Genomic DNA, 10,728 nt, shown 5'->3' on the forward strand with positions numbered 1-10,728 from the left:
ATCAGTTTCATCTGCACCAAGACAGACGACATTGAGGAGAATCAAAAGGCTGATGCACGTACCTGTATTTTGTGCAGAAATGAAACAACCAAGAAGCAAGTGAGGGACAAATTCAACAAACATAAAGAAGTTAAGGTAAGTTACATCTGACATAAAGGAATCTTCTGTGACTTGTCAACATGCTCATACTGTATTTTGTAGTAGTGAAGATTTAGGAATTTCATGGAATTACATGAGAGCAAGACTACATTGAACACCAGAGCTTTTCAGACATTTTTGTTGTCTAATATACAAAACAAACAACTGCGTAATAGGTACATATTTTTATTCATAATAAGGTAAGACATTTATTCTAATTTGTCAGTCATATTCTTCAAAATGTATTTGATTATTTTAAATTAGTTGAAGCACAACAGCTTGCATGAGCACAATGAAAATAAAAAATTTTAGCTTGCAAAATGTCAGTGTGTGGACTTAATTGAATTGGCTGTCATTGTCTCATAAAAACCTTTCAGAAACACTTCAGTGGGGGAAAGGATTTCCTTCAGGTGTTTACTGTGAGTTCCAAGGAATACCAAAAGGAAAAGCATTTGCAACAAGTAGAGACCGGTACTGAACGTGTTTATTGATTCTACGACATAGAGACAATTGTGTCCTGTATTTATATGCCTATGCTTTTTTTGGGATTATTTGTGTGTATTATATTGTTGTAAACTGCTTTACATAGCAACAAACTTCACTTAAGCAGCATACCTATTTCAATATGACCTGTCTTATCTGGCAAATTTAAACATGCAATATGTCCTAGTCAAGAACAACTCCAAGTGTAACCTGGACCATATTATAGTCAATAATGCAGGTTCATGTTTTCTATCAAATATTGTGGGTAATGTGTATACATACAGCATGCTAAGCTATTCTCATAGCATCGAAGAACACTGACACCAACCAAATGTAGAAATAAATCTCTTGTTTTTAACTTATGTTTCAGAAATACCCAAACTTCAGGAATTTCTCAGAAATCTCAACGATCGTCGCACAAAGACTTCAGATTATGTTTCTGGAGCCTATGGGATACTCTCTCTGATACAAGCAGCCAAAAGCAGCAACATGGTATTGTACTTTCAGCAGAACAATAGTATTTATCTCAGTTAACATACCCCTAACATGTGAATCAGTGTATTATATTGAGTTTGGATTTCAGATAGACAGCAAAGAAGAGGTGTGCCAGGTTCTGGAACAGAGGCTCAAGGAGGAGATCAAGTCCATTGGTCAAACTATGGATGAGGCTTATGAGACTTTTGAACGATGCCTCTCAGAAGGAGTTCAACAGTCTGAAGAATCATGCGAGCAATTAATGAACAAAGTGATAGCACCAGTAAGCTATTTTTAAAAAACGTTTTAAGAATAGCCGCTTTTGCACTGTCACCCTACACTGAGTATACCAAACATTAGGAACACCTTTCTAATATTGAGTTGCACCCTGCCTCTTTTGCCCTCAGAACAGCCTCAATTTATCGGGGCATGGACTCTACAAGGTGTCGAAAGCATTTCACAGGGATGCTGGCCCATGTTGACTCCAATGCTTCCCACAGTTTGCTTGATGAAAAACCCAACAGCGTTGCAGTTTTTGACACAAACCGATGCGCCTGGCACCTACAGTGGGGAAAAAAAGTATTTAGTCAGCCACCAATTGTGCAAGTTCTCCCACTTAAAAAGATGAGAGAGGCCTGTAATTTTCATCATAGGTACACGTCAACTATGACAGACAAATTGAGAAAAGAAAATCCAGAAAATCACATTGTAGGATTTTTTATGAATTTATTTGCAAATTATGGTGAAAAATAAGTATTTGGTCAATAACAAAAGTTTCTCAATACTTTGTTATATACCCTTTGTTGGCAATGACACAGTTCAAATGTTTTCTGTAAGTCTTCACAAGGTTTTCACACACTGTTGCTGGTATTTTGGCCCATTCCTCCATGCAGATCTCCTCTAGAGCAGTGATGTTTTGGGGCTGTCGCTGGGCAACACGGACTTTCAACTCCCTCCAAAGATTTTCTATGGGGTTGAGATCTGGAGACTGGCTAGGCCACTCAAGGACCTTGAAATGCTTCTTACGAAGCCACTCCTTCGTTGCCCGGGCGGTGTGTTTCGGATCATTGTCATGCTGAAAGACCCAGCCACGTTTCATCTTCAATGCCCTTGCTGATGGAAGGAGGTTTTCACTCAAAATCTCATGATACATGGCCCCATTCATTCTTTCCTTTACACGGATCAGTCGTCCTGGTCCCTTTGCAGAAAAACAGCCCCAAAGCATGATGTTTCCACCCCCATGCTTCACAGTAGGTATGGTGTTCTTTGGATGCAACTCAGCATTCTTTGTCCTCCAAACACAACGAGTTGAGTTTTTACCAAAAAGTTCTATTTAGGTTTCATCTGACCATATGACATTCTCCCAATCCTCTTCTGGATCATCCAAATGCACTCTAGCAAACTTCAGACGGGCCTGGACATGTACTGGCTTAAGCAGGGGGACACGTCTCGCACTGCAGGATTTGAGTCCCTGGCGGCGTAGTGTGTTACTGATGGTAGGCTTTGTTACTTTGGTCCCAGCTCTCTGCAGGTCATTCACTAGGTCCCCCCGTGTGGTTCTGGGATTTTTGCTCACCGTTCTTGTGATCATTTTGACCCCACGTGGGTGAGATCTTGCGTGGAGCCCCAGATCGAGGGAGATTATCAGTGGTCTTGTATGTCTTCCATTTCCTAATAATTGCTCCCACAGTTGATTTCTTCAAACCAAGCTGCTTACCTATTGCAGATTCAGTCTTCCCAGCCTGGTATAGGTCTACAATTTTGTTTCTGGTGTCCTTTGACAGCTCTTTGGTCTTGGCCATAATGGAGTTTGGAGTGTGACTGTTTGAGGTTGTGGACAGGTGTCTTTTATAGGTGTCAGTTCAAACAGGTGCCATTAATACAGGTAACGAGTGGAGGACAGAGGAGCCTCTTAAAGAAGTTGTTACAGGTCTGTGAGAGCCAGAAATCTTGCTTGTTTGTAGGTGACCAAATACTTATTTTCCACCATAATTTGCAAATAAATTCATTAAAAATCCTACAATGTGATTTTCTGGATTTTCTTTTCTCAATTTATCTGTCATAGTTGACATGTACCTATGGTGAAAATTACAGGCCTCTCTCATCTTTTTAAGTGGGAGAACATGCACAATTGGTGGCTGACTAAATACTTTTTTCCCCCACTGTATAACCATACCCTGTTCAAAGGCACTTAATTGTTTGTCTTACCCATTCACCCTTTGACTGGCACACAGAATCCATGTCTCAATTGTCTCAAGGCTTAACAATCCTTCTTTAACCTGTCTCCTCCCCTTCATCTACATTGATTGAAGTGGATTTAACAAGTGAGATCAATAAGGGATGATAGCTTTTAGCTGGATTCACCTGGTCTGTCTGTCATGGAAAGAGCAGGTGTTCTTAATGTTTTGTATAATCAGTGTATATCCGTGCTAGCCAGTTTGTGCTAGCGCCAGAGAAGCTGAAAATCAAGAGACTCAACCAGGACCCCAAAAGCGATGTGATTATTTATTGTAACTCAGGTTTGCGTGAGATAGATTCAGAAAAGTAAATGGGAGAATAATCTTTCATAGACAGACGCACGTGTGGGATGAGACGACTAATGGGGAACTTTGTTCCGGTAAGCAGAGTTTTTGTCATTGATCATTTGGACAAATCATGATTTCGCAGGTGTTCTCATCTTTCGAATTTCGGAAGAGGAGGGTACATTTGGCCATATACTTGCCAGTCACTTGCATAAAAGGGGTGTGGAGCTACCATCCTGCTTCCGCTACTCGTTCTAGTATCTTGTGGAACACGTCTGCCCCCAGAATTTAATCAAGCATTGGACAGAACTATGCAAGGTTTCCAACATTTCTTAATTTAATGGGAGAGGGATATTTACCATCAAGCAAATGCAACAAATATATATTCAGCAAAACATGGACCTCTACTGCATGTTTATCAACCTCACCAATACTTTTGACACTGTAAACAGGGAGGGGTTATGGAAGACCTTCTGTGGTGGTGATGTGTGTATATATATATATATATATTGTGATGTCACGAGAGGCTGTGTCCTGGAGGGACGTTACATCCCCCTGAGGTGGCTGCAAACCCAGACAGCTATGGCTCCATCTGCTGGTATGGTCGGGAACTCCAACCCTCTATGGCCAATCTTCCCACGCAGCTGAAACAAATGAGGAGCTGATGAGCTGAAGGTTTGGAAGGGAAGAGACACAGTCTCCAACCTGGGCTCTCTGGAGGACAAGAGTGCTGCACGTCCACTTCCATGAGGAATATAAGGATTTGGAGATACTTACCTTTGGGAAATACTCACCTTTGGATATATGCACCTGTGGAAATACGTGAGAGACATTTGGAAGGACTTTTTTGCTGGGTTGGCCACTAGCTGCAACGTGGACTACAGTAAGGCTGGGGAAAAGTTATCTGAGCGAGTGAGAATTATGACTTTGGATGTGGAAGAGACATCCCTGAACTGTTAACCCTTAAAGAGCCACAAGAGAACAGAATTTTGTTATATTTTCGTTAATTTCCCAAGACCTATAATAAAATCCTTGTTTTGTTTGAACCTTGTCTCCTTGCACTACTTGAGCAATCCCCGCTGAAAGCTGTGTAGCCTCTCGTGACGTCACAGATGGTGGAGAATACAGGCACGCTCAAGCATTAATAGTGCATGTCAGAGGAGGATACCGAAGGTTTGATCACCCAGTTTTCCCAAGTTGGCCGTAGGCTCCCGCCGACTGAAATGGAGGACATATTGAAAGCCCTTGTTGCTGGCCAGCAAGCCCAGATGCAAGCAAACGTGGCTCTCTTGGAGGAGCAAAAGAAAGCCAACCTTCTGAAGGCAGAGGAATTGCAGTTGCAGAGACAGAGGGTGGTCCAAAATACCCGCCCAATAAAGGCAAGTGACTTTATATCTAAGATGGGAGCTACCGATGACATTGAGGCCTACCTGCATGCATTTGAGGCCACGGCCACTAGGGAAGCCTGGCCCAAGCAACAGTGGGTTGGTCTGTTAGCCCCCTTTCTAACCGGGGAATCGCTGAATGCTGTCCGGGACCTGGGCCCTGACCAGGTTACTGACTATGATGCCCTGAAGTCTGAGATCCTCAGCAGATATGGACTCACAAAGTTTGGTATGGCCCAGCGCTTTCACGGCTGGACCTTCCAACCAGACCAACCTCCTCGGGCGCAGATGCATGAACTTGTCCGAATCGCAAGGAAATGGCTGGATCCGCAGAGGAATACAGCAGCGGCGGTGGTGGAGGCCGTTGTGGTGGATCGTTACCTACGCGCCCTGCCTTATGAGGCAAAACGGTTCATCAGTCAACAGGCCTTGACCACGGCTGACCTGACCGTGGAAGCTGTGGAAAAGTACCAGGCCACAGCGGAGATGCTGAATGCTTCCCGAAAAGACCCCAGGAGTGCGGCCCCACCACAAATGGGAAGAACCCGTCCAAAGGACCCCAAGGTCTCGAACCCAGCCACGTCAGGACTTATCCCGGCTCCAGGGGGAGCCAGAAACCAGGCGGGTCCAAGAAGAGTACACCAGGAGGGGGAAACTCGACAGTGTTACCGGTGTGGGGAGATGGGACATATCTCCTGGCAGTGTGGGAAACCAGCCGATGAACCTATGCCCACTGCGGAGTCCTCCAGCTCAGCACCCACACACCGTTTTGCCTCGCTCTTGGGAGTCGTAGATGGCGGCCCAGATCGACCCCCCCACCTGCCCGGTAACTGTGAATCACCATGATGTGGAGGCCTTACTGGATTCTGGTAGCCGGGCCACCCTGGTGCGTAAGGAGTTGGTGGGCCCAACGTGTCTGACCCCGGGAAAGTCCTCCCAGTTTCCTGTGTCCATGGGGACACCAGAGAATACCCCATTACTGAACTTACAATGACCAGCACACGGGGAACCATACACACGACGGCGGGGTGGTTGATTCCCTCCCCGTCCCTGTCCTAATTGGACGAGACTGCCCAGCCTTTTACCCACTCTGGAGAGAGTCTCAGGAGAGGATAACCCGAGTACCTCGGAAACGGAGAGGCAAGACTCATCCTGGGAAGGCTCCGGTGCAATCCTCCGAATTACTCACTCCCGCCCGGGCTCTGATAGGGATGGCAGGTGCCCAGACCGACACAGAGACGGAGCTACAGAATCTGGACAAAGAACTGTCTGGTCTGAAGGGGACCGCTGAGAGGTATCGTTTGTTAAAGCAACAGTTAGACATGAAGACAGAAGAGTTAGATATCCTCCAGGCTAAACTCCAACAGAGCTCCTTCCATAAGCAACAGGAGGAGCTGGAGAGGCTGCGCAGGACCATCGAGGAGTGTGAGGAGACCCTGCGCAGTAGTAAGGAGGTCCAGAAGAAGGCAGAGGAGAAGTACAAGGTGTTGGAGAACAAGATGAAGAATGCGGAGGCAGAGAGAGAGAAGGAACTGAAAGCTGCTCAACAGAAGCTAAACTCTGCTAAAACCAAGGCTGATGCGTTCAGTAAGAAACTCAAGGAGAGACAACAGGAGGCTGAGTCCCTGGTCCTAGAGGTGGAGGAGTTGAAGAGAGAGCAGGCTGGCAAGCACCACGGCAATGCGGACGCCCTCTCCCGGCGTGATGCCTTCTTCGCTGCCTTTACCCCGACGAGGACGTCGGTCCCGAGGAGGGGGATGTGTGATGTCACGAGAGGCTGTGTCCTGGAGGGACGTTACATCCCCCTGAGGTGGCTGCAAACCCAGACAGCTATGGCTCCATCTGCTGGTATGGTCGGGAACTCCAACCCTCTATGGCCAATCTTCCCACGCAGCTGAAACAAATGAGGAGCTGATGAGCTGAAGGTTTGGAAGGGAAGAGACACAGTCTCCAACCTGGGCTCTCTGGAGGACAAGAGTGCTGCACGTCCACTTCCATGAGGAATATAAGGATTTGGAGATACTTACCTTTGGGAAATACTCACCTTTGGATATATGCACCTGTGGAAATACGTGAGAGACATTTGGAAGGACTTTTTGCTGGGTTGGCCACTAGCTGCAACGTGGACTACAGTAAGGCTGGGGAAAAGTTATCTGAGCGAAAGTGAGAATTATGACTTTGGATGTGGAAGAGACATCCCTGAACTGTTAACCCTTAAAGAGCCACAAGAGAACAGAATTTTGTTATATTTTCGTTAATTTCCCAAGACCTATAATAAAATCCTTGTTTTGTTTGAACCTTGTCTCCTTGCACTACTTGAGCAATCCCGCTGAAAGCTGTGTAGCCTCTCGTGACGTCACAATATATATATATATATATATATACACAGTGGGGAGAAAAAGTATTTGATACACTGCCGATTTTGCAGGTTTTCCTGCTTACAAAGCATGTAGAGGTCTGTAATTTTTATCATAGGTACACTTCAACTGTGAGAGACGGAATCTAAAACAAAAATCCAGAAAATCACATTGTATGATTTTTAAATAATTAATTTGGACCTTGAGATGCTTCTTACGGAGCCACTCCTTAGTTGCCCTGGCTGTGTGTTTCGGGTCGTTGTCATGCTGGAAGACCCAGCCACGACCCATCTTCAATGCTCTTACTGAGGGAAGGAGCTTGTTGGCCAAGATCTCGCGATACATGGCCCCATCCATCCTCCCCTCAATACGGTGCAGTCGTCCTGTCCCCTTTGCAGAAAAAAATCCCCAAAGAATGATGTTTCCACCTCCATGCTTCACTGTTGGGATGGTGTTCTTGGGGTTGTACTCATCCTTCTTCTTCCTCCAACCAAGACGAGTGGAATTTAGACCAAAAAACTCTATTTTTGTCTCATCAGACCACATGACCTTCTCCCATTCCTCCTCTGGATCATCCAGATGGTCATTGGCAAACTTCAGACGGGCCTGGACATGCGCTGGCTTGAGCAGGGGGACCTTGCGTGCGCTGCAGGATTTTAATCCATGACAGCGTAGTGTGTTACTAATGGTTTTCTTTGAGACTGTGGTCCCAGCTGTCTTCAGGTCATTGACCAGGTCCTGCCGTGTAGTTCTGGGCTGATCCCTCACCTTCCTCATGATCATTGATGCCCCACGAGGTGAGATCTTGCATGGAGCCCCAGACCGAGGGTGATTGACCGTCATCTTGAACTTCTTCAATTTTCTAACAATTGCGCCAACAGTTGTTGCCTTCTCACCAAGCTGCTTGCCTATTGTCCTGTAGCCCATCCCAGGCTTGTGCAGGTCTACAATTTTATCCCTGATGTCCTTACACAGCTCTCTGGTCTTGGCCATTGTGGAGAGGTTGGAGTCTGTTTGATTGAGTGTGTGGACAGGTGTCTTTTAAACAGGTAACGAGTTCAAACAGGTGCAGTTAATACAGGTAATGAGTGCAGAACAGGAGGGCTTCTTAAAGAAAAACTAACAGGTCTGTGAGAGACGGAATTCTTACTGGTTGGTAGGTGATCAAATACTTATGTCATGCAATAAAATGCACATTTATTACTTAGAAATCATACAATGTGATTTTCTGGATTTTTGTTTTAGTCTCTCACAGTTAAAGTGTACCTATGATACAAATTACAGACCTCTACATGCTTTGTAAGTAGGAAAACCTGCAAAATCGGCAGTGTATCAAATACTTGTTCTCCCCACTGTACATGAAGTTATGATGTACCAAGTCTCTCGATTTTCAAATTTCTCCAGCGATAGCACGCATTGGTTCGCACAAATACAGTTGAAGTCGGAAGTTTACATAAACTTAGGTTGGAGTCATTAAAACTAGTTTTTCAACCACTCCACAAATTTCTTGTTAACAAACTATAGTTTTGGCAAGTTGGTTAGGACATCTACGTTGTGCATGACACAAGTAATTTTTCCAACAATTGTTTACAGACAGATTATTTCACCTATAATTCACTGTATCACAACTCCAGTGGGTCAGAAGTTTACATACACGAAGTTGACTGTGCCTTTAAACAGCTTGGAAAATTCCAGAAAATGATGTCATGGCTTTAGAAGCTTCTGAAATGCTAATTGACATAATTTGAGTCAATTGGAGGTGTACCTGTGGATGTATTTCAAGGCCTACCTTCGAACTCGGTGCCTCCACAAGTCTGGTTCATCCTTGGGAGCAATATCCAAATGCCTGAAGGTACCACGTTCATCTGTACAAACAATAGCATGCAATTATAAACACCATGGAACCACGCAGCCATCACACCGCTCAGGAAGGAGACGCGTTCTGTCTGAATGAACGTACTTTGGTGCGAAAAGTGCAAATCCCAGAACAACAGCAAAGGACCTTGTGAAGATGCTGGAGGAAACCGGTACAAAATTATCTATATCCACAGTAAAACGAGTCCTATATCGACATAACCTGAAAGGCCGGTCAACAAGGAAGAAGCCACTGCTCCAAAACCACCATAAAAAAGCCAGACTACTTTGCAACTGCACATGTGGACAGAGATCGTACTTTTTGGAGAAATGTCCTCTGGTCTGATGACACAAAAATAGAACTGTTTGGCCATAATGACCATCGTTATTTTTGGAGGAAAAGGGGGGACTTGCAAGCTGAAGAACACCTTCCCAACCGTGGTCCTCTGTAGCTCAGCTGGTAGAGCACGGCGCTTGTAACGCCAAGGTAGTGGGTTCGATCCCCGGGACCACCCATAAACAAAAATGTATGCACGCATGACTGTAAGTCGCTTTGGATAAAAGCGTCTGCTAAATGGCATATTATATTATTATTATATTAAGCATGGGGGTGGCAGCATCATGCTGTGGGGGGGCTTTGCTGCAGAAGGGACTGGTGCACTTCATAAAATAGATGGCATCATGAGGAAGGAAAATTATGTGGATATATTGAAGCAAGACATCAGTCAGGAAGTTAAAGCTTGGTCGCAAATGGGTCTTCCAAATGGACAATGACCCCAAGCATACTTCCAAAGTTGTGGCAAAATTGCTTAAAGACAACAAAGTCAAGGTATTGGAGTGGCCATCACAAAGCCCTGACCTCAATCCCATTGAACATTTGTGGGCAGAACTGAAAAAGTGTGTGCGAGCAAGGAGGCCTACCAACCTGACTCAGTTACACCAGCTCTGTCAGGAGGAATGGGCCAAAATTCACCCAACTTATTGTGGGAAGCTTGTGAAAGGCTACCCAAAACGTTTGACCCAAGTTAAACAATTGAAAGGCAATGCTACCAAATATTAATTGAGTGTATGTAAACTTCTGACCCACTGGGAATGTGATGAAATAAATAAAATATGAAATAAATAATTCTCTCTACTATTATTCTGACATTTCACATTCTTAAAATAAAGTGGTGATCCTAACTGACCTAAGACAGGGACTTTTTACTAGGATTAAATGTCAGGAATTGTGAAAAACTGAGTTTAAATGTATTTGGCTAAGGTGTATGTAAACTTCCGACTTCAACTGTATACCGTAGGCTCGCACGATACTGGAAAAGCAGCTATTGAAGAGATACTCATGCATGACAGATTTCCAATGCTGTGCTGTTGAAAATGTCTAACATATTTTCTTTTTTTTTCCCCAGAGAGGGAAAAAAGGCAGTGGACATCATAAAGTAGTGAAGACCTTATGCAATAATGGCGGCGTTTATAAACCAAAAGGGAAAAAGGAAGTAAACCTTAATGAGAGTTTAG

The sequence above is a fragment of the Coregonus clupeaformis genome, chromosome 35 (genome assembly GCF_020615455.1).
Source record: "Coregonus clupeaformis isolate EN_2021a chromosome 35, ASM2061545v1, whole genome shotgun sequence".
Lineage (NCBI taxonomy): Eukaryota > Metazoa > Chordata > Actinopteri > Salmoniformes > Salmonidae > Coregonus > Coregonus clupeaformis.